This window comes from Thermobia domestica, chromosome 9 (genome assembly GCF_964235325.1).
Source record: "Thermobia domestica chromosome 9, izTheDome1.hap1.1, whole genome shotgun sequence".
Taxonomy (NCBI): domain Eukaryota; kingdom Metazoa; phylum Arthropoda; class Insecta; order Zygentoma; family Lepismatidae; genus Thermobia; species Thermobia domestica.
Window position 1 is genome coordinate 206,382,519 of NC_137462.1, and position 24,143 is coordinate 206,406,661.

The 24,143-nt window shown below is 34.6% G+C and overlaps 1 long non-coding RNA gene across 1 annotated transcript in view; it reads right to left on the bottom strand.

Annotated features, from left to right (window-relative positions):
• Positions 1-11,458: 11,458 nt before the first annotated feature.
• Positions 11,459-24,143, bottom strand: part of LOC145660566 (uncharacterized) — a 69,806-nt gene continuing 57,121 nt past the window's right edge. Inside the window, exon 3 of the long non-coding RNA XR_014126836.1 lies at positions 11,459-11,732. This is a non-coding gene — a long non-coding RNA (uncharacterized LOC145660566). The remainder of the gene's footprint in view (positions 11,733-24,143) is intronic.

A 24,143-nucleotide genomic window follows, 5' to 3' on the forward strand; every position in this document is an offset into this window, starting at 1 on the left:
AATAATTAAAGTGTTAAAAACAGTAAAGATGTTTCATGATGATATCTGAGTTTTAAGAACTATATTTTACATTCTCATGACCACATTGCACCTCTTTTGTTCGGTGAACAGGAAGCACAAGTCACCACTCACAGGACTGCCAACTCATAGAAAAAGATAAAACTAGAACACAGTTTGCGTCGACGTACAGTACATGGAGCCTTATTCCAATTCAGCCAAGAAAACTGGGAAAATTAAAATGGAATGGGAGTGAGGGGGGCTACACGCTCACAGATGGCGTGCGACAGGGACGATGATCTTCTTCGAAGATTATCAGAATCCTGGAACCTTGAAATTATCCTCTTCCCAAAAGTTTATTTCTCCGGTTATTATTCCTCTTCTTTTTTCCACTAGTAATATTTGATTTATCATAGTTCACTAACACTTTCCACATACGTAGATGGGCTATTTTATTTTATGGACTATATACTTTAAATGGGCTCTTTCTTTCTTTATATATATATATATACATATATATATATATATATATATATATGTAAACATACAATTAAATTTATTTTTATAATACAATATTTCAATATAAGTTGAACGATATGTTGATTATTTATTATATTTTCATTTTATATATTATATATATAGGTTTCATATACTATTAACTAATATACTTCTTACATCATTACATAAATCATAAAATTTCAACTTTTACTCCTCTTTTTTTGTTTGTAAGCATCTGACTCGTGTGATTACATCTTATACTAAATATCCTTATTATACTAAACACATGAAATTTTCAATATTTTAAACAGAATGTAATATATAATGCAAAAATAACTTTTTTTTTATACGTATACACTTACTTATAACTAATTTTCAAAGTAACTCTTAATAATGTAATATTTTCATTATTCAAACATTTAAAACCCAACACTTAAGCAACAATATATCAACTTACGAGTTAATTTTCAAATATAATGCAATAATATAGTGACATGAGTATACGGAATGAATTCTGTCATTAGTAAATAAATTTTTAAAACATATTGCATATTAGAAACTTTGTTTTCACTCAATATTAAATATCATACGTTTTTGTCGAGATTTAATAAAATTTATTGGCACCTTCAAGATTCACAGCTAAATTTTTACAACGTAATAATTCAGTTATGACTCTCTCTGATCACTCGACAGGATCTGCCTGGCTAAATTTTGAAGAAACCTACCCACAATAAATTATCTGTTTTACCACCCCGAGATGAGGTCGAATTAAAGAATACAATGTTAAATATTTAAAATAATAAAAAATGGGATTTACCAAAAAGCTTACTCCGAGCGTTACAGAAATGTTACATTACCCAATATATAAAGGGGGGAAACCTCATCTCCATGACTTGACATATATCTTTGCTAGTTTTTCCATTACTTTGGAAAAGAAACATCAACGGCCACCTGGAAGTCGCATAACGGGTCACAGATGCCTGCAGAAATCATATGAAACAACTTTTTTTTTTACATTCCTTGTACTTTCTCACTCAATGACACATAAGGATTTTGTAAGTTTACCAACGCAAGTTCCAACACATCAGATGAACACAGATTTTTACAGTACAGAAAATCCAAATACTTGTCAACATCTAGCAATTTCTCTAAAATTTCATGTATTCGTTGGTTATTACTTCTTGATTGAACACTTTGAGACAAACATACTGGTGTTGTAGTTAATGCATTGCAAAGAACAGTTTCAACACTACTTTCTAAATCTGAATTTTTAAATTCGCTTGAAATCATATCATGGTACTTTTGAGAACTATGTTTTACGGCTAGGTCTAACCAGATTTTACGAGTTTGTTTCGTAGGTTTCCACACCTTAAGTCTATCCACTGAATGTGACCCAATTGATTTACCGGTTAAAGGATCTAACAATTCGAACACCTTTTCTGAATTTGATGGTCTGTTAACACAAAGATAGGGTCCTTTGAACACATTGAAAAATTTTGAGATTTTCTTGTCTGTTGTGGAACTTAAGTTAGTTTGTTTCAAGAAAACCAGATCGTTCACCTGTATTTTGTGTTTGCTCTCCTGTTGTGAGTTATACCTTTCATTTCGCTTTCGGATCACTTCTTTTCTTTTAAAATCTGCCATTACCAATTTATTGTCCCAACTCTCATTATCGTTTTCGTTTGTATCATTCGTAAAAATTCCAAAATGTTCGAAGATAGGTTTTTCAGCCTGAATGTTCAAATGTAAACTGTCTGGACTCGCGCCGAGACTGCTAGATATAGAATAGTTCATCAACACAACGACTTGTGGTATAAATTTCTCCCAAGAACCATGATCATCCTTACAAAACAGTCTGAACAACCTGTTCGTGTCCCGATGGATTCTCTCCACCGCGTTCGACGCCGGATGGTAGGGCGTTGAATAAAATATCTTAACACCATATTCTTCCATTTTCTGTTTGAAGTTTTTAGAGATAAAACAACTACCATTGTCCGCCAATATAGCTGAAGGTATTCCTAAGTGCACAAAATACAACGATTCCAAACATTTGACGACGTACTTCGTAGTAGCGTTCCGGATTGGATAAAGAACAAGGTAACGAGTAAAAACATCCAAAACTGAGAGTATAAATTTACACTTTGAGGGAGATGGCACAAGAGGTCCGATAACGTCAATCGAAATTAATCTCCTAGGGCCTTTCACCTGTATGGTTTCTAGAGGTCTAGCTGGGGGTCGAGTATCAACTTTAGTTCGTTTGCACTCGAGACAATCGTTAATATAGTTCATCACGTCTCGCCGCATAGATTTCCAATAACAAATCTCGCTAATGAAGCTTACAGTTCTTTCACACCCGAAATGTCCACGGTTGTTATGCATTTCTTCAATTACCAAATTTACTAAAGATGGTGGAATGCAAATTCTCCAACTATTAGGAAAGTGAAAGTTCTTATACAACAATATACCATTTTCCAGTTTGTAGAATTTCTCTACATTTCTATTTTGCATCTTACTGTAGGGATCGTTAGGTTTCTCTAAAAATTTAATAATTTTACTGTACTCAGGATGTTCCTTTTGTTTTTCGGTTAACTCTCCTGGTGTGAGATTTCTGAAAAATGATGGCAGTACCTCTAAATTGTTTATGTCCAAAATTTCACTAGGAGGGGCTAAAACTATCCTGGACAAGGCATCACTGGCAACGTTTTCACTCCCTGAAATGTGCATTATTTCTAGGTTAAATCCCTGTAGTTCGAGACTCCATCGAGCCAAACGAGAGTTCCAATGGCGTATTTTATTCAAAAACACTTACGAGTTATGGTCCGTGTACACTGTCACGTGATGGCCATATAATAAATGTCCCCATTTACGTACGGCTGTAACGATTGCATACGCCTCTAATTCCGTGATAGTGAAATTTCGCTGTGTACTATTCAGAGTTTTACTGTAAAAACCAAGTATATGTTTTTCACCGTTAACTTCTTGGAATAATATACTTCCCACTGCTACCAAGGAACTGTCTGTCACTAAACACAAATCGTGATCTAACAGCGGATGATTTAACAACACTTCTTCAGCTAACGATGCTTTTAACTGGGCGAAACTTTGCTCACATTCGTCAGTCCAGACCCACTTTTTATTCTTTTTCAGAAGTTCAAACAATGGATTGGCTAAATGAGCGAAATGATATACAAATTTTGAACACCACTCGAACAAACCTAACACTCGCTTAAGTTCCTTTACATTTTTCGGACGAGGCAATGTTCGAATTGTTTCCACATACGACGGATCCTTTTTCACGCCTTCAGGTGTGACTACGAAACCAAGAAATTGAAAACTCGTATTGCAAAATGAGGATTTCTTTAAATTTACAGTCATATTGGCTTCTTCTAATTTTGTAAACAATAGGTTTAAAATTTCTAACTGTTCATCAAAAGAAAATGTTGGTACAGAAATGTCATCGATGTACGTAACTAATTTATCAAACAATGCATGACCTAACACAACCAAAAGACAAGCCATTAATCCTACGCCTCCATTTGCGTATCCGAAAGGAATAGATGTAAATCTATACATTTTACCATTCCACGAGAATGCTGTATAATCTCGACAATTTTCAGAAATTGGAACTTGTGTATAGCTTCCTACTAAATCAATATTTGATACGTACTTTGCACCCTGAAACTTTAACAACAAATCATCAATTTTATTCACCTTTAATTGTTTTATTTTTACATGCTTGTTCAAAACAGTTAAATCGACTACTACTCGCATTTTACTAGTATTTTTCTTTGGCACGCAAAAGATTGGGTGTGAATGGATTGACACACAAGATTCTATTACACCACATTTTAGCCACTCATCGATTTGCAAATCAATATGTTCTTTGAATTTATATGGTAATGTATATTGCCTTTTAACTAAAGGTTGATCAGTATCTACCTCAATTTCATATTCAAATTTGGTACAACGTCCGGGAATATTTTTAAAAAATTTCCTATGTTTCAACAACAATTTGAACAATTTCTCTTTCTCAAAATCAGACAATTGAGCTTCCCTAACCTTTTCTCGTATTCCTGAAATTGACACAAATTCACTTTCTGTTTTACTATCAAATGTGTTACAGACTGCAACTCTATCTAACGATTTACAATGCGATTTCTCGATCTCACAGTCAATCTCTGAAATTTGTTGTGAATAGTAATCAAACAAAAATTTATCTTCATTAGCAACTTCTAAATTTAACACTTTCATTTCCTTTTCATTACTACAAGAATTACGAACTTTATTATAAGCTTGATCAGAAAGAACAACATGGTTAACCCATTCCTTTTCTAATTTTTGCTTTTCACTTACCAAATTATTTACTATGGGACACTCTACATTCGCTTTTCCAATCTCCAATAAAATTTCTGATTCATCATCACTGTCGCTAGTAACCTTCATTTTAGTTTCAATACCAGCTTGAGACACTAAATTTACCTTTTTCTGTACATCACCTTTAGTCAGAATTTTTGTAACTTTCGTATTGTCAGCTTGACCACCTAGCATAGGTACGTTAACGATTTCTCCTTCCTTTTCAACCGTAATAGAATTATCACCAAAATCTATCTTTGCCTTGGATTGTGTGAGAAAATTTCTACCCAACAAGCATTCAATATTCAAATCAGAGACAACTAGCACACGCACGTCAAAACTAACTTTCCCTATTTCAATACACAATATTGTTTCACCTTGCACCTGTTTCTTTTTCTTACCTGAAAAATCCACCAACAAAATATGTGGAGCTGGTCGCAAGTGAGGGTGGGAGATGATTGACGCTATACGTTTCCATGTCTCTAAAGACAAAATACTAACTGAAGCCCCAGAGTCACACAAGGCTACTACTGGTTGATTTAAAATCTGTACTTTTATTTCAGCTGACCTAGCTTGACTATTGAATTTCTGTTCTTCATCACTACTCTCAGATGAATCAGTGTCCCAACTTACAACATTCACTACGTTCTTTCCAATTACAACAAGCTCGCATTGCGAATCATTTTTGAGTGCATTTTGACTTTCAATACCAAAATTACCATTTACATTACCAACTCTGCCAACCGCACTTGCGTTGGAGAGCACATTTAGTTTAAAGTTTGATCTTTGTTTTGAGGAAACATAACTCTTGGACTATAATACGGAAATTGTGGTGCAGATTGAGTATATGTGGGCATTGGCTGTGTTCGGTTCATACCTTCATCATGGTTACTGTTTACAAAGTTCACCCTTTCGCTTTGGTTTGAATTCTCATACTCATGATCATCTTCGTAATTACTACGATTATTACCCTGACCTTCATTGCGATCATTATTCCTTCTATAATTATTCTTACCTTTGTTCCAATGGAACTTTCTCTTGTTCGGAGTTCCCTTCCTTCTGGGTCCGTCAAACTTACCTTTACCTGAATTTTTGCGGTTTTCATTACCATAATTTCCCCTTTTATTAAAATTCTCGTAATTCCCTTGCACTTCATCTACCTGATTGACACGTACAGTTCTACCATGAAAGTTGTTTCTATCGTTAGTATTTCTGCTGTCATAATACAGTGCTTCAAGATTTTGTATAGCTGTTAAAAATGAATTGTAATCTAAATTTGGGAACAATGCTAATTGTCGTCGGTAAGAGATAGGGATCAACTGTTTAATCGTATTCACAATGAAAGTATCCGGTATATTAGGTGACAAACCACGTACCGTATCTTATTGAACCTTTTGTGAACAAGATCAGTAACAGTACCATCAGTTTTTGGGTTGAACGCTTGCGATTGCAACACTGAAAGTTTACTTGCGATGACTTGTTCAGAACCAAATTGAGCTTTGAATTCTTTAGTGAAATCTTTAAATGAACGAAAAGTACCTAATTTTGACTTGTACCAGTCACGAGCGTTACCGGTAAAAATAAACCCTAGTACATCTAAGTATTGAGATTCAGGTACATCTACTGCGTGCGCTGCAATCTTAAACTGCTCTAAAAACGAAGTTGGTGACTCATCATCTTCTAAACCTGAAAACTTCGGGAACATTTCGATGTCACCATGACGCAATATTCGTCGTTTAGCCCTTTTTACGTCACCCCTTTCTGATTTTCTCACTTTAATACGTTTCTTTAGTTTTGTTGTCTCACTAGCTGTCGAAGAACTACAATCTGTTTGGTTGGCACTACTAGTTTCTTCCTTACTGCTGTATTTTGACTTATGGCTACTCCTATCATCACCGGATGTACTTAATCTACGCCAGTTACGTTCGCTCCCCTCTCTGCTAGCATGTTCAGTCAATGAGGTTAACTTCGTTTGGGTTTCATCTACCTTAATTTCTAAACCTAACAACCTGTCACCTATTAAAGCAATATTTTGACTCATATTAACCACGTCAATACCGGAAGGGATAGTGTTCTGTGACAAAGTGTCGACCCTACTGTGCAATATTGCAACATTTCTTTCTAACTTATGAGTCGTATCATTTAATCCCACTATCATTTTTTCTTTATTTTCTAAATTACCTTCAATTTTACTTACTGACTCCTCGATTGCTTCAATTTTCTTAAAAGCTCGGTCCGCCTTTTCTTCACATTTACCCAAATCGACCGTAATGTTCTTAAGTTCTTGATAATTTTGAACTGTTTTCCCCCATATTTTCTCACATTTATCATTTACTGCCTCACATTTCTCATCTATTTCTTTAGATATTAGTTCATATCTACCTACGCATTCTTTTCTGAATATTTCTAATTGCACCTCAAGTTTATCGTCAATCTGCTTTTTTGTTGCCTCTGATATTTCTAACATCTTATTTTCTAAAGAATCATTGATCTCAGCAATTTTACTTTCTAAGGACTCATTAACTTTTTCAACTTTATTTTCTAAAGACTCACGTGCATTATTAGTTTGCTCGCTGACTCTTTCGATTTTGTTTTCTAAAGATTCGCGTAAACTTTGCATTTCAGCTTTAATTGCTTCTAGAAGTGACTTAACGTTACTTGCATCCATTATTCACAATTATGTAAAAACACTAGATACGAGTCAGAAACTTATTTTATACCTTTACGTTTCTACACAAGAATCACTACCTTTTGCATGTACGGTGAAGGAGTTCTGTTCCTGTTTCGGAGCGCCATTCTTATGACCTGCAGGGTCTGGTTCCTGTTCGAGCTAACCATTTTTGTGACTGGAAGGGTCTGATCCTTACCTGATCCCATTCGGGATAACCAATTCTTATAACTCCGCTGGATACAACTCCTGTTCGGTACGCCTTACCTGCGGTGGATTTTAGTAGTTGGCGTGAAAAGGACATTCACAATACAAGTGATAATACTAAAATGAAGAGTACGCAAACCTCCAAGTTGGATCTCGAACCAAATAATATTTCATTGAGGTTGCGACTCCGAGCACCCACCGTCCTTGCCACGCCTGCTGGTATTAACTGAATAAATACAAGTCATCAGACATGACATCCACCATTTCGGTAGCGATTGTGCAGAAATACTGTAAAGGTAATTGCACATAAAAAAATAGATAGTATGTAAATTTTATTCAATTAACACAGGTTATGTATAATACGTTTACAACATTACAACATTTTGTTAGTGATTTCTATTTAACATGTACCAACACACCATGAGCCCAAAATATTATTCATGTGGAATTTATGCGAAGAAATTATTAAATATATTTATTTTTTTTTCTTTCTTTCTTTCAAGAAGATGACGCACTACGAATGCCGGCTAAAATTTATATTACACGATGCACTAGTATTAAACACACGCTATTTTTCATATTACACTTAACTGCACTATAAATTGATGGACTTTGGGGGGGGGATCATATAGTTATCCTTAGGAATAAGATTTCTCCATGCTTATTGTTGTTCGTCGAATAGTCATTATTTAGTTACCGTGGTAGTTATTACTTTCAATTGGGAATGTGATTCACCCTTTTACCTGTATTGATTTCTTACTCAGGCCTCATTAATTTTCATGGTTTTACACATTATGCGCTATTTTTACACACAAACATAGATTTTGTGTTAGTTTTATATTTAAACACTTGTGTAGGTTTAACTCATTCTTCCCTTAATCAAATTTACAAAGTCTTGAATGATTGCAAAGGAAAACAGATATTTTTCACAGGCGCCACAGAAGTAGGACGACTAAGACCGCCATTACTGCTTAGCATACCTTTCGCGGCTTTTTTGCCTCAGCGTCAGTAAGTTTGCGCTGAGCACGCCAGGAAAGATTTTAAAAATGTTCATAATAAATATCCTTTATGAGAAATACACATATCAAAAGGCGTTAAATAAGTTCTCCGTTAAAATGAAATAATTAAAGTGTTAAAAACAGTAAAGATGTTTCATGATGATATCTGAGTTTTAAGAACTATATTTTACATTCTCATGACCACATTGCACCTCTTTTGTTCGGTGAACAGGAAGCACAAGTCACCACTCACAGGACTGCCAACTCATAGAAAAAGATAAAACTAGAACACAGTTTGCGTCGACGTACAGTACATGGAGCCTTATTCCAATTCAGCCAAGAAAACTGGGAAAATTAAAATGGAATGGGAGTGAGGGAGGCTACACGCTCACATCTGCAGAATATATATACCTAGGTACAACGTATTTCGCTAGCAGGAAAAATATTTAAAGCAACAGCTTTTAATTTTACTTTTTAGTTTTCTGATTTCTGATAAACATCCCTCTTTATTATTTGTATATTTTCCGAAAAAGTCAAAAAGAGAGATGATCTTATTTACATATACACACAAGTGCATAAATTTGAGCAGCGACAAATATATTAATAAATTTAACATGTGTAACTTCCGTTCGTTATTATTAAACACTAGCAGAATACCCGTTCTTCGCACAGGGAGAATTCGTTTCATTTTAGGTATAAAGGGCACCAAAACTGTCACCAATGAACTTAGGAACCCCAAAAACTATGAATTCGACACAGTATCAGTAATTTTCAATTACTTTTAAATGTCACCCTCCCCATTTACTAGTACTAGTGGGGCTGAATTTGGATTTAAACAGCTTCGGAAGTGTTAATGTTCATCTCAGAACCCCCAAAACCATGAATTCGACACTAATATGGGGAAGCTTTCCCCGCCCCCAAGTTACGAGGATGAATTTTGATTTAAACGGCATCGGAAGTGTTACTGTTCATTTCAGCGACCTTTAAAATTATGGATTCGACACTAATATCGGTCATTTTCGATCATATTTATATATTTTCTCTCCCCCCTAGTTACGGGGATGAATTTGGATTTACACGGCATCGGAAATGTCACTGCTCATCTCAGAGACCCCGAAAACTATAGATTTGACACTAATATCGGCCACTTTCAGTTATTTCATATATCTCTTCCTACCCAAGTTACGGTCCTGAATTTGGATTTAAATGGCATCGGAAGTGTTACTGTTCATCAAAGCAGCCCCAAAAACTATGAATTCGACACTAATATCGGTCATTTTCGATCATTTGTATATATAACTCCCCTCTCCCCCATCCCCAGGTCACGGCGCTAAATTTGGATTTAAACGGCATTGGAAGTGTTACTGCTCATCTCAGCGACCCCAAAAACTATGGATTCGACACTAGTACCAGTTGTTTTCGATCATTTTTTATATATGTCATTCCCTTCCCCCTCTCTAAAGTTTTGGCGTTGAATTTGGATTTAAACTGCATCGAAAATGTCACTGTTCATCTCAGGGGTCCTGAAAACTATGGATTCACACTAATATCGATCATTTTGCATCATTTTTATATAATCTACCTCCCCCTCCCCCAATTTGCGGGGATAAATTTGGATTTAAACGGCATCGAAAGTGTCACTGTTCACCTCAGAGTCCCCGAAAACTATGGATTCGATACCTATATCGGCTATTTTCCATCTTTTTATATACCTCCTCTTCCCATTCCCCAAAGTTGCAGAGCTGAATTTGAATTTAAGCTTCATCGGAGATGTCATTGTTCATCTCAGCAACCCCGAAAACTATGGGTTCGACACCAAGATCGTTAATTTTCAATATATATCCGCACTTCCTTCCTCCAAGTTGTAATCCTGTCGAATCTGTGACCAACGAGGAAAAAAAAAACTTCTTTAAATCGTCGACACTGGCGAATTTCAAATACAGGAAGCATCCTGGATCCCAGAGGAAGAGATCGATATCAGTTCTTTAGATTCTGTTTCACCTGCATCTTTCGGCACCTGCATCTTCAAAAAAGGTAGTAATCTGATATATTTAAGTAATATGTTTACTTAACACTCGTCCGGTAACAACCATAACACTCTTGCCAAACAAAAGGTCATTTTTGATCCATAAAAATTTTGATAGGTTATTAAGCAAATTGTGTCACCTGTTATGGTAATTTTTATATTTTCATAAAAACTGAAGAGTCAAAATCTCCCTCGGGCGAGTGTTAATCAATTTAGTATTTTGTAGGCTTGAACAATGCAAAATTCGAATAAAACTCAACTTAGTGATATAAAGAGGAAAATGAAGTTATTATTATTATTATTATTATTATTATTATTATTATTATTATTATTATTATTATTATTATTATTATTATTATTATTATTATTATTATTATTATTATTACAGGTGACATGATTTGTTACGGAAGTTGTACACATGACAGAAGTAATTAGTAGTTCAAACAATCAGCTTGTATTGACGTTATCCGATGTGATTTTATACCAAAGTCAGGAGAGACTGGAACAGAACGCACCAAGAGGAGGTGTTTTTTCCTTTACTACCAAACATAATTTAATGCTTTACTTTTATAATTGTGCTATTGCTTATTTGTTTAAAGAATTTCAGATTCGTGAAAGGGATTTTATTTTTTTCTATAATACTTCTTTATAATTGTGTTTCTAATAAAAATCTAACAATAATGATTTGTTTTATTTTTATTTATTTATTTATTTATTTTTTGTTTGAGCTGTCTTCTAACGCTTCGTATTGACTTCTTAGAACTCACAGCATATGCAACTTGCACATCGGTCAGCGCTTCCTCTGTTAGCACCTTTGGCCAACCGTTTCTCGATGTGTTAGTTACGTTCCCTGTCTACGGAAACTTTTGTAGCTGTTTACAGAGAATACGTTACTACCGAAGTGGATGTACTGCGTAATGAACACATGCTGTTTCAACATGTACCTCATCGCCCCTCAGGTCCTGTAGTTAGTGCTTTTGGACACCTGAAAAGACAAAGAACAAGAGCTTCATTATGTTGCATGACTTTTTGAGTACACTGTTCAAATAATAACTATACATTAATATTACATGTACCCAAGCACGTAAATAATATTTTGTAGTTATTTATGCGTCTTATGAGAACTTTGCTACTCGTAGGTTGAAAATCACTGGTATCACAGTTTTCTAATAAGAAACGAGAAGTTAGGAAGAAAAATTTATATCATTTGAAAATTATATATAAAACAAAAATTAAAAAGAACAGTCAATTTCATAATATACTATTAACAAAAACATCCAAATTAAAGTCTCATTTAACTACCATTTAAAAGAATGAATCAACCTTGCTTAAAATTGCACATCCAGTATGCAAAAATCTTGGTCATTTATTGTCATATTTTAATATAAAAGACTGGTTCTTTGAATAAAAGATTATAACATAAAAATACACTAAGAATACACAATAAGAAAAAATCAAGATTGGTAGCTAGAATCCTTGTCATAAAGTTAAAACAATTTAATTTATGTAAGGATTGCTCTGTTATTTCTCTTAACATATATTCATTTTAAATTGTAAGACATTGTTACCCTTCTTAGTATTTCATGTTCTAAATTTAATGCTACCATTATCGATCGATTCCTAACACTATAAATCGGTACTCTTATTCCTATATTTTCTAATCAATATTTATTACTGTATTTGTTATCCAATACCATTTGAATAAAGAATTTATCAATAAATTTTCCCATTTCCGATATGGACTGAAGTCCCCAGAAAGTTAATCAATATTCATAGTCATGTGAATGGTAATCGTTTTACATTTTACAACATAGTAGCCTTATAAAATATCTCTGTACAGCTTCGATTTTGTTAACAAGTGTGTTAGATATACTGTTCCACACAACTGAACCAAATTCCAGTTTGAGTCTAACAAGTGTCTTATATAGGTACACGTAAGAACAACCATTTATAAAATCAGGCCATTGATAAAATATAAAACGTATTGTTTTTCTTGTTGATTCTACTATATCATTTATATGATTACCAAATTTTAATTGTTTGTCATACAAAATACCAAGATCTTTAATTTGTTCTACTTTGTTTATTGTTATTCCACTAAGTTTACATTTGCTAACAAAATATTGAGTTTTATTAGTGAATGTCATATAATAATAATAATAATAATAATAATAATAATAATAATAATAATAATAATAATAATAATAATAATAATAATAATAATAATAATAATAATAAAAATACTAAAGTATTTCGTGTCTTATTAAATCGGGGAACTTATCATTACTCTGCGTTGACATTGATGTTGTGCATTTCACCCTCATTATCAATATTCATGTGTGCAACCAGCAGCTATGATAGAAAAATTATTTACTAGTAGTAAGGATGTTAAGAACAAATAAAATAAAATTGTATTTAACTTTAAATAAATTTTTCATATATATAGTGTTAAATGTATAAAGAAAGTAATAGTTAAGTGTAACTGTAAATCAGTGGATCTTTCTCTCTCTCTCTCTCTTTTTTTTTCCGTCAGGGTACAGTCTTCTTCATTGAGTGTATCTGCGGCACACTAACTATGTACTGTTTTCTCCATAAAATTTCTTGCATGTAGTTTGTTTCTCAAGGAAACAAAAAGGATAAGTTGGAACCTAATGCAATTGCGTGAGCGAAATGTGTACATAATTTAAGTCATTTTGCTTTAAATATGTAAAACTATTTAACATAAGATCAAATGTTAAACCATCTAGTTGTCCTATATGGAAAAGAAATTTAAACAGTAAAAAAAATAAAATACATGATCATAAATTAGTAATGAACAAAACGTGGTTTTTATGAAAATCGGATACTGGTTTATAGAATAAAAAATCCGACATTTCTATTATCTCCAAAACTGATTCGCTTTTTCACTGAAACCGGTTTTTGATGAATTGAAACCAGTTTTAATATAAAAACAAAACAGATTTTTGACAGAACGCCGAACCGAAAACAGTTTCTGATCAAAAACCGAATCTGTTTTATAGTTTTCAAAAACCGGTTTCAGTTTTTCTAAAAACCGGAAATTCAGCTTTTCTAAAAACCGGAAAACCAGTTTTTTTGTCCACCACTAACATTAATATGTCTATATTTGATGAGCTGATTTTTAGTTTAGCGTCTCTTTCAGCAGCGAGGCTATATGAGACGTGGACCTACTGATTAACGTGGAATCCGAACCAGATGAGCTCTCGCCGGGAATCGAATCCGGATCTCCCACGCCAAAGGCGCGTACGTACACTACAAATATATCTATAGTGTTCTACAGAATTTCAACCTTTACACATAGTTTTCTCAATATCAGACTGAATTGTTTGAGTGGCTATTTTGTGTTATTTTCATTCTCCTTTTAAAATTGCAACCATCACTTCAACAGTCATGCATAAAAACAAACCAAAGCAAGAAAGAGACTATATCTAATGATTTTTCCTCCTCTTTCATTCTGTCAACCGTGCGAAATAATGCTCAAAATAACTCGTGTCTCCCTTTCCAATACCTCTCTTCATTCACGACACCACGTAGACACAATAGCAGCAACCCTACAAAACGTTATGCAGTAACTTATCAGTACATAGTACTAAATATATTAAGGTTTTCCGTTTATCGAAACTCCCTTATATATTTACCCTGTCCGTCCGGGCGACAATCAAACTCAAGAAGTAATTGATGAATCACCACCAAATTTGATCAGAATATAGAGGATCGAAAATTAGGAATTAAGTTCGCTGATGGAGGTGATATTGAAACCGGATGTGGTAGAAAGAAACCAATTCCGGTTTATACATTGATCACTAAAGAGGAAACACGGTAACAGGTAGCAAGAAGCAGTTTTCTGCAATCGATTAAGCATTCAAGGAATATATTTTATCTTCACTCTAATCTCTCTATTGAAACCGGAAGTGGCAGAAAATGAACCACTTCTGGTTTTAACGATGAACATCATAGAACAAAAACCATAAAAGGGGGAAGGAGTTTTCTGTAATCAATTAAGTGTACCAAGAGTATAATTCATCTTCACTCTAAGTTCTCTGCTGAAATCGAAAGTAGAAAGCTACTACGGTACCACTTCTGGTTTCAACATTGAGAAAATATCTCTACATACAAACCAAACTCCTTCACGTGGTGTACAGGTAACACTGCTACTTGCATCTTTATATATATATATATATAAGCGCGGATCCAAGGGGGGCTATAGTTTCCTTCTTGACGCTCAAGTGTACACTGGATAAACTGGGCTTCAATCCCGCTTTACACTGGATAAAGCGGCAAACTATGGTTTAGCCCCTGCCTTGATCATATCCTGGATCCGCCACTATCCATCCATCTATCTATCTATCTATCTATCTATCTATCTATCTATATATATATATATATATATATATATATATATATATATATATATATATATTACAATTAACGATCTACTTCCAGTTGTCTTGCCGCCTTTCCTCTATTCTTCAGCCAAGGCACAATATACAGAGTATGTCGAAGATAAGTTCACATTGATGAAATGGATACAACAAAATGAAATTAAACATTTTTATGTCCCTCGGTTGTACCGTTTAGGCTGAAGTAAATGGAATATAATGGTAGCTGAATGACGAAACACTTGATGGAACGAGATGAAACCAAGATGTATATATACGAAGAAACAAAATAATTCCGGAACGAGAACTACAGACGTAATTGTCTCAATCTTTATTCATATGGTGTAGGATCGAGGAACAAGTAACTAGATGTGAGTGCTCAACCACTGAGTTATTATGCTCATGCCCCCTTACACCTCCGAAACAAGAAGATCTAACATACATATGGGCGAATTGTGGAGAAAAGCTTTCATAAATAAAATTAAACACTTTTCTTGCATTCAATCCAGTCTCCTATATTTAAAAATTAATTATATACAATATTTTGATCAATTCTATGGCCATGATCTTATCTTGTGTTCTATGTAAGAAATGAAAATATCATCATGATTCATTTTGTTGTTGTTTAGCGACTTGTCCTGTAAAAGAAAAATAGTCCCAAATATATGTTTAAAAAAAACTCGTTTATGTCAATTCTACATCTTACGAAATCTGATTACTGTCTTAGGAATTACAACTATTTCCCGTGGACTACTTTTGTCATTAAATTCACTTTAAAAATTATATAATACAATTATTTTATGCTTACGGTTAATTCCTTGTTCTAGTGAAATAATCTTTAACTTGTTGTTAAACTTTTCCCTGATCAATCCAATTACTTTGTGATTCTTTCTTGTCACCTTTATTATTTGGAATTTTCTTGACTGTGTAGTCATTCGTTTAGTAGTTTACTAATTAATTTGTTTTTCCTTTGAATTATCTTTCCGAGCAGAAGAATTTGCACAGTCTGCGATAACTGATACTATGTCTTACACACAACAGAATGAGACCATGGCCACAGAGTTGGCCGAAATATTATGTATAATTAAATTCGAAATATATGAAGACTGGATTAGGTACAAAGTGAGTGTTTAATTTTATATAATTTCTATTAGTAACCCATTCTTCAATATTTCGCGTAATGATATTGGATTTCATCAAATAGAAAAGATGAAAAGGTATGAAAAAAGGTTCATGAAGCAAGTGTTACGTGTCAACAGAAAGTTGCTTAAAAGTAATAAGTGACGGAAATTTAGAAGTGCAGATTAATGGTTAACGTTCTTGTTTCAAGCAGGAGGTCCCGGATTCACATCCAAATGTCAACCACCCTGATTTCCTCAGTTTCAGTTAATAATTCCAGGTTTAATTGGCCTCGCAAACTTCAACTGAAAGTTTGTTAAATAAATATATGAAATTCAACAAAGTGTCCAATGTGACTCTCAGCAAGGTTGAATAAAAAGATGAAATACTAAAAAAGTAAAAGTAAATAAATTAAAATAAAATAAAACAAAAATAAATAAATAAAAATAAAATAAAACAAAAATAAATAAATTAAAATAAAATAAAACAAAAATAAAAATAAACCAAACTTGCTGCAAGACTAATGAAGATAAATCTTAAACATTAATTTTTGCAAATTTCGTGTAAAGACAAATTGTTTTAGAAATTTGTTCTTCTAAAGAGGGAAAGAGAAGTTTCGCCAAAACTATGATTAATTGGATAATAAAGTATTAGAATATGAGGTGTGTTCGTGTTGTTTTTATCTGAGCTGGTATCTGAGACAAGAAGGGTGATATATTTGAAATAATTGTTTCAGAAGTGAACTACCTCGAAAGGTCAAGAGAAGCTGTGCTCCTTTTCATATACTCATACTATTTTTAAATATGTTATTTACCTATATAGTTTTTAATTTTTTTTCAGTATCTACGCTGTATCAGATGTGAACTTACCCTGGTGTTCAAAACTTAAGCATGATGCCGGGTAGAGTGTCACGAGCACGAGGGAATGTGGTGGACGGCGCTTATTGTTTGCTAGGCTCATTGACTAGCCATGGCATGTGTCAAGCCTGGCCCTCTGTGGGAAAAAATCGAATTAGTGCTTGCAGCCGAAATGTGTGCATTCTGTGTTCTGTGTAGGTTTGTTTTAGTGAGCGGAGGGTATTGACGACTTGATTGTGGCAATAGACAGCAGGAATATGGCATAAAGACTGCATTTGGATACGTTTACTCAGAATCACATTATCGATCACTTGGAACGAGCGGACACACAGACAGCAGAAGCACGAGCTTTCAATGCACCACAAAGTGTCATGTTCAGGTTGTGAAAACAGTTTATTGACAGAGAAGATGTCCGATGGAGGTCACCCACGTGTGACAACTCCATAATAGGACCGATATCTGGCGATAACAGCCCATCACAAGCCGCTGGCGATAACAGTGCAACGATGCCTACAAGAGAACTGTTAGCGGAGCTTTCAACCTGCTTTAGGGATGGTAGTGTCGCGCCAAACTGTATACCGGAGACTGGGTGCCAGTGTTCTGTGTGTCCACAATAGTAACGTGTGTTCCACCGTGGTTTTACTGATTCCAGCGCACAAAAGTGCCCGTTTACAAGGGTGTCAAGATCATCGCTATTGTACCAGCAATGAATGGAAGTGCGTACTGTTCACAGATGAATCCTAACACAATACCCAGAGCGATTCCCATCATACAGTGATCGGAGGAGACAAAGGAGCCCGTCATGATTGTGGAAAGGGATTAATATGGTGGTAGTGGCTTACTGATCGGGGCAGGCATTATGATGATGGTCGTACAAACCCAAATGTCTTAAATGCAGAATCCACCATTACCCAGAGGTAAAGGAATGAGGCTTTGTGTGGCTACTTGTGGCTTTTCAGGGACTCAGTCGGCTCACAGTTTTTGCTCATGGATGCAAATGCTCATTTTCATCGTATCAACCTGGTGAACGACTACCTAGTAACGAAAAATATCTAGTGCATCGAGTGGCCAGCGCGATCTTCCGACCTAAACCAGATCTAAACATGCTTGGGACGCACTAGGAGAACGTGTTGGAGTCCGATGGCCGCTCATCAGAACACACGGGGAGCTTTGCAATGCTCTTCGTGAGGAGTGGAATCAGCTGCCATAAGAGCTCCTCAGCAACCTAATCTTCAACACAGAGCGTCTATGCCAGACATGTGCGGCTATTGGGGATGGCCATACCCCGTATTTACATGTTTCTGGTGCCGGTAGTGCGTTTTTGGTATGTGAGTTCTGATTTTATTTTATTTATTATTATTATTATTATTATTATTATTATTATTATTATTATTATTATTATATTATTATTATTATTATTATTATTATTACGTTTTGTTGTGTGACCTCCTGCTATCATGGTTCTTGCAAATGAAGCCTATTCCGTGCGGTGTGTTGGTATGGTGAATCCCCTTGGTGTGATTTATTCACATTCTTCGTGCCCTATGTCCTGGAACAGTCATTATGCTAAAGTTTTGGACACAAGTGAATAATTTAACGTTAGATCCAAACCACATGTACTTGCAGCTTGTACAGAAATAAAATCATTTAAAGGGCGAGTCAATTTTATCTGGTTGCCCGAGTCAAACGTACGCAGACCTGTATTGGTGTTTTATAAAAACTATACAACAGAACAAAATAATCCACTTAGACACTCAGTAATCACAGCTACTGAAGTGTTGTTGTGTGATTAGATATTAAAGCGGATGGAAAATGGAACGGCGAAAGCTTCAGAACTCTGTGAAAGACATCGATCAAAGAAATTAAATAAAAATTTCTGTTTTGCTTGGAAAAGGTGGAAATGTTATTGGAAAAGAGTGGAACGCGTTAGGTAGAAATTTAAGAAATGGGTTAAGAAATTTGAGAAATTCAGTGAAAGAATAATCATTGGAGAAGGTCGTGGAGGTGCTCACAATTTCGACTATCATTAGACTGAAAATATTGAACAAATAAATGAAAAATCGTAATCAATAATTTGGAATGTATGTGAGCTTGCCCATAAATGTGAACTCTCAAAAAGATCCGGAGAGATCTTTCAAAAACATCCTCATGAGATCCTAAAGAATTGGAGTATGGAAATTTTTTCCCGCGTGGGTCTCTCATGAGCTTACAGAAGATCAAACTGAACTCCGGAAAGAGGTGTTTCGTAACAATTTAACTCGTTACCATTGTTATGCACGACTATTAAATAGGACGTTGGCTCAAGTCCTGGAGTGCTGGTGATATACCACTTACAATGATGGTACGCGAGAACTAACTAGATAAAGAAGATGTTGATTGTGGCCATCAGCATCTACAGCATCGTATTCTAAAATTTTGAGATGTAGGTCAAACATTTAATGAAGAAGCCTATCGTTCATTTCTTATTTGAAATGTTTACTATTGGAGCAGTCGCGAAACTTATCAAAGGCAATCGTTACCCATGACAATGCAAAGCCTTATTTGCACACAGTATTAAGAAATATTTAATGTACATGACTTCGAAATGTTTATTCATTCCGATTATTCACCTGATCTCCAACCATGCAACTTCAACTGGATTGGTCGTCTGAAGTATCAGTTAAGTGACAAGAAGTACGCTAATTTTGATTAGCTGAAAGCTGCTATTGAACGCATTTATGATGTTGGGGTTGCGCGTGGCCTCTCAGGATGTCAGCATGGTTTCGGAGCGCTGGCTGCATGTCATTGATTAATTGACATTTCTTATAAACGTAACTTTCAGTATTACATCATTCCTGTTTTTTATTTATTGAAATAAATGCTTACACGTGTTTGACTTGGAAAATACTTTTTACGCTTGAAATACGCCATACTTATAAATGTTCACATACATTTACAACCATTTTTTTCATCATTGTACTTTGTATTCACCTGTGCAATGTAAAATGAAAACCGCAGTAATCAAATTAAAAGAAATATACAATAACTAATTGAATGTAAAGAACACGTATCGATTATGACACAATACTGACCTGGGTGTGTTTTTGTGATTTTATTATTATTATTATTAATTCTCATCGATATTTCAGGCAAAATTATGAATTGCCCTTCTTCAGAATAAGACACTTTCTATAGAAGGTTTTCGTTATTTCTTTAATTACTGGAATACATAGATTCTTATCAGTACATTATCACTGACCTGATATACACTCAGTGATGTGATTCGCCAAGGATTTAACACATTTTAAGCTTAAAATCCATCCCAAATAAAGGCAATCAATAATTTTGCCTAAAATATCAAAGACATTTAAAAAAAAATATAGGAACACCTCCGGGTTAATATTGTTTTATAAACCTACTTAAAAATGCAACTTCAATCCTGACGAATGGCCAGGCTTGAGGTGTTATCTGAAAAAATATTTATACATATCAGTTATAATAGTAAACTGGGAGTGTTCCTGTGGATTTGTTTTTATGCTCCTCACTACAAAAATGTCACCTCGCATCCGCTGTTCAATGGAAGATCAATCTATCGGGCAGCATTGGATTGAAACGAGAAAATAGAATTATGAAAACTGCAAGGAGTCTATTCTATTATATAGACTAAAATGGCACGAATGGGGTTGAAGGTGTGAAACAATTACTAGATAGAGATTTTGAGGAGGAAAATTATTAATTATGAATGATGAAATTTATGAGCTCTGTAATATTAATCATGTTCCATGGAGACAATCTTGGAAAGAATTGGTGTTTACATCGCTTGCCAAATTTGACAAGTAATTGATCAAAATAGTCAAGTTTGAATGATAAAGTGTAAAGTATAAATAAACGCTGTCTTAAAAGGCCCACTTTTATAATTTGATAAGTCACATGAAGGCTAGAGAAACAATGAATAGCCATAGAACTGAATAATGCTCCTTTTGTTTTAGAGAACTCTGAGTGAGTGATGAATTATCGCAGGTGAGGTGTCTTCAAATCAAATGACCTGTATAGAATATCATACAAATATAGAAACAAAGAACAACTACCAAGGAATTATGAGAAATTAAACTAAATCAAAGACGGAACAATAAATAAGAGCCAGAACATAAGGGAAGGATCTATTTGTGAATAGAATAGGAGTAGTATAAAAAGGGGCGTTCTGCGCCACTGACCCTCTACCCACTTTCTCGGTCCCGCCTGAAGCAGACAACGAGTTTCCCAGTGCCGCCTGACACACTATGCCGGGGGACATATGGGGGATACGAGAAATCGAGCATCGTACACCGTGAGCCCACGGTCTTTTACGACCTCCATTTTAGGGGTGAATTTATTCCCTTTTAGGGGGTGTATTCGTTCCCTTTTACGAGCACATTTTAGGGGGTGAACTCGTTCCCTTTTATGAGCATATTTTTCAACCCTTATTTTAACATAGCAGAAATTACACTGAGACTATTTACGACCGGGGTGAATTTGTTCCCTTTTACGAGCACATTTTAGGGGGTGAACTCGTTCCCTTTTATGAGCATATTTTTTCAACCCTTATTTTAACATAGCAGAAATTACACTGAGACTACGAACACTTAGAAGAGGTGTATTCGTTTTCAATCCCTTAGCATAACAGTTACTAACATACAGCAGAGCAGATAACAAACACAACCACCTCCATTTTAGGGGTGTATTCATTCTCTTTTATGAACATATTTTCCAACCCCTATTTTAACATAGCAGAAATTACACTGAGACTATGAACACACAGAAGAGCAGATAACACGGAGATAACACATAAGACTCGTTTTCAACCCCTATTTGAACATAGCAGAGAATACCGAACACGCAGCAGAGCATAAGACTACGTAACATATTTTCCAACCCCTATTCGAACATAAGACTACGAACACATAGCAGAGATTACGAAACATAGCAGGTGTGTATTCATTCCCTTTTATGACCTCCATTTTAGGGGTGAACTCGTTTTTTTTTCCAACCCCTATCTGAACATAGCAGAAATTACACATGAACACACAGCAGAACATAGCACAGCTAATAAAAGAGCATGGCTTATTTTCCAACCCCTATTTTAACATAGCAGAGACTACGAACACATAGTGAATGGGGGGTGTACTCGTTTCCACCCCTTATTGGAACATAGCAGAAATAGCAAAGATTCGTTAACGGCCTATTTAACATAGCACATAACAGATCATAAGATTCATTCCACCCCTATTTGAACATAGCACAGCTAAGAAAAGAGTATGGCTCATTTTTCAACCCTTATTTTACCATAACAGAAGACTACGAAACATAGCGAAGAATACATAAGATTCCATTTTAGGGGTGGACTCGTTTCCAACCCCTATTCGAACTTAGCATAGAGAATACATAAAACTACTCCAACCCCTATTTTAACATAACGAACATAGCATAAGATTCATTCCCTTTTATGAGCATTTTTTTTTCATGTTGGGACTAGCGCTGTTGGTAATTATAAATCAGCCCAACAGATGGCAGTAAAATAAAGACGGAAAATAATGGTTGATAGTTTTGCTAATAGATGGCATTGCCGGTAGATAGGAGAAAAGAATGATTGATTAATAATTCTGCTAAATATCGTTTTATTCACAGATTTTTTGTCTTTCCAATTGTGGCGCAATTGGTAAAGGCAGCAATCTAAAGAACAGAGATTTGGCCGATACGTAGGTTCGAATCCTGTTCGGAGCCGTAATAATTTATAACTTTGGCCGGGTTATAAAGGATTACATCTCCATAGATTGTTGAATAAAAAACTCTATCTCTCATTTGGGAGATGAAGAGCTCCAATGCCGTGCCATGACAGGGGGTTTCAGTGCCATAGTTGCAACTATGGTTTCAGTGCCATAGTTGCAACCTGGCCCCCAGGCAATCATCTCCCAGTTATGAGAGATAGCGTTTCTCCGAGAGGAGTTTTGCAAAAATTTACAATAATTTTTTAATTAGGAAAAAAAAGACATTTTATTATAGTATAGTTACAAAAATAATAAGGGACAGAGAGATCGGCTTTGATTCATTAGAAATTCGATAAACAGTGAACGTTAAGAATAATAGCTTATTAGAAAAATCACTACTTGGTGTTCTATAGTTGGAAGTCCCAATTTGATTCATTATAAACATTGCTTTCAATATATCGTTGTAAAAAAAAAAAAAAAAAAAAAAAAAAAAAAAAAAAAAAAACAGTGAACGTTAAGAATAATAGCTTATTAGGAAAAACACTACTTGGCGTTCTATAGTTGGAAGCCCCAAACATTACTTGGTGATCTACAGCGTTAATAATAATACGTTATTAGAAAAAAACACTATTTGGTATTCTATAGTTGGAAGAGTTCACATTAACGATAAAAATATGGATTCAAAGCAACAATGTGGTATGTGTAACAATTGGATTACAAAGAAACATTATGGCAGACATATGAAACGTATTCATTCATTATCATCATCAAGTAATATTGTGAAAAGACAAAAAAAAGCTAATCAGGGGGTAAAGACTGCATTCGAGCGTACCCTTAGAACTTATATTTTACCAGATGAAAATATTGAATACTATTTATGTGACACACCAACGTTTTTAAAGCGTATTAAGCCGCAATGTGAATCAATTATAAAAGAAGCTTTGAGTATTGATCATTTAGTTAAAGTCAATTGCAGTTTAACAACAAGATTTATACAACCTTCATCACCAGATGTTATAACAAGTTTTCCTGTTGTATCCGGATATCAAGTAATCCAACCGGTTGATGATATCAGCAAAAAACTGGATGAAATATTCCAGGATTTATGTCACTTTCAAGAGGAAAGATGTATTCAGAAATCAGGCTGGAGTCTATGTTCTGAGCCGGAACATAAATTAAAAATTGATGTTGATAAATATATTCCATTGAGAGCATCAAGTTATATAGATTTGCCAGATTGGATTAAAGCTAAAAAATGCGTACTTAATATAAAAAATAATGATAATCATTGTTTTGTATG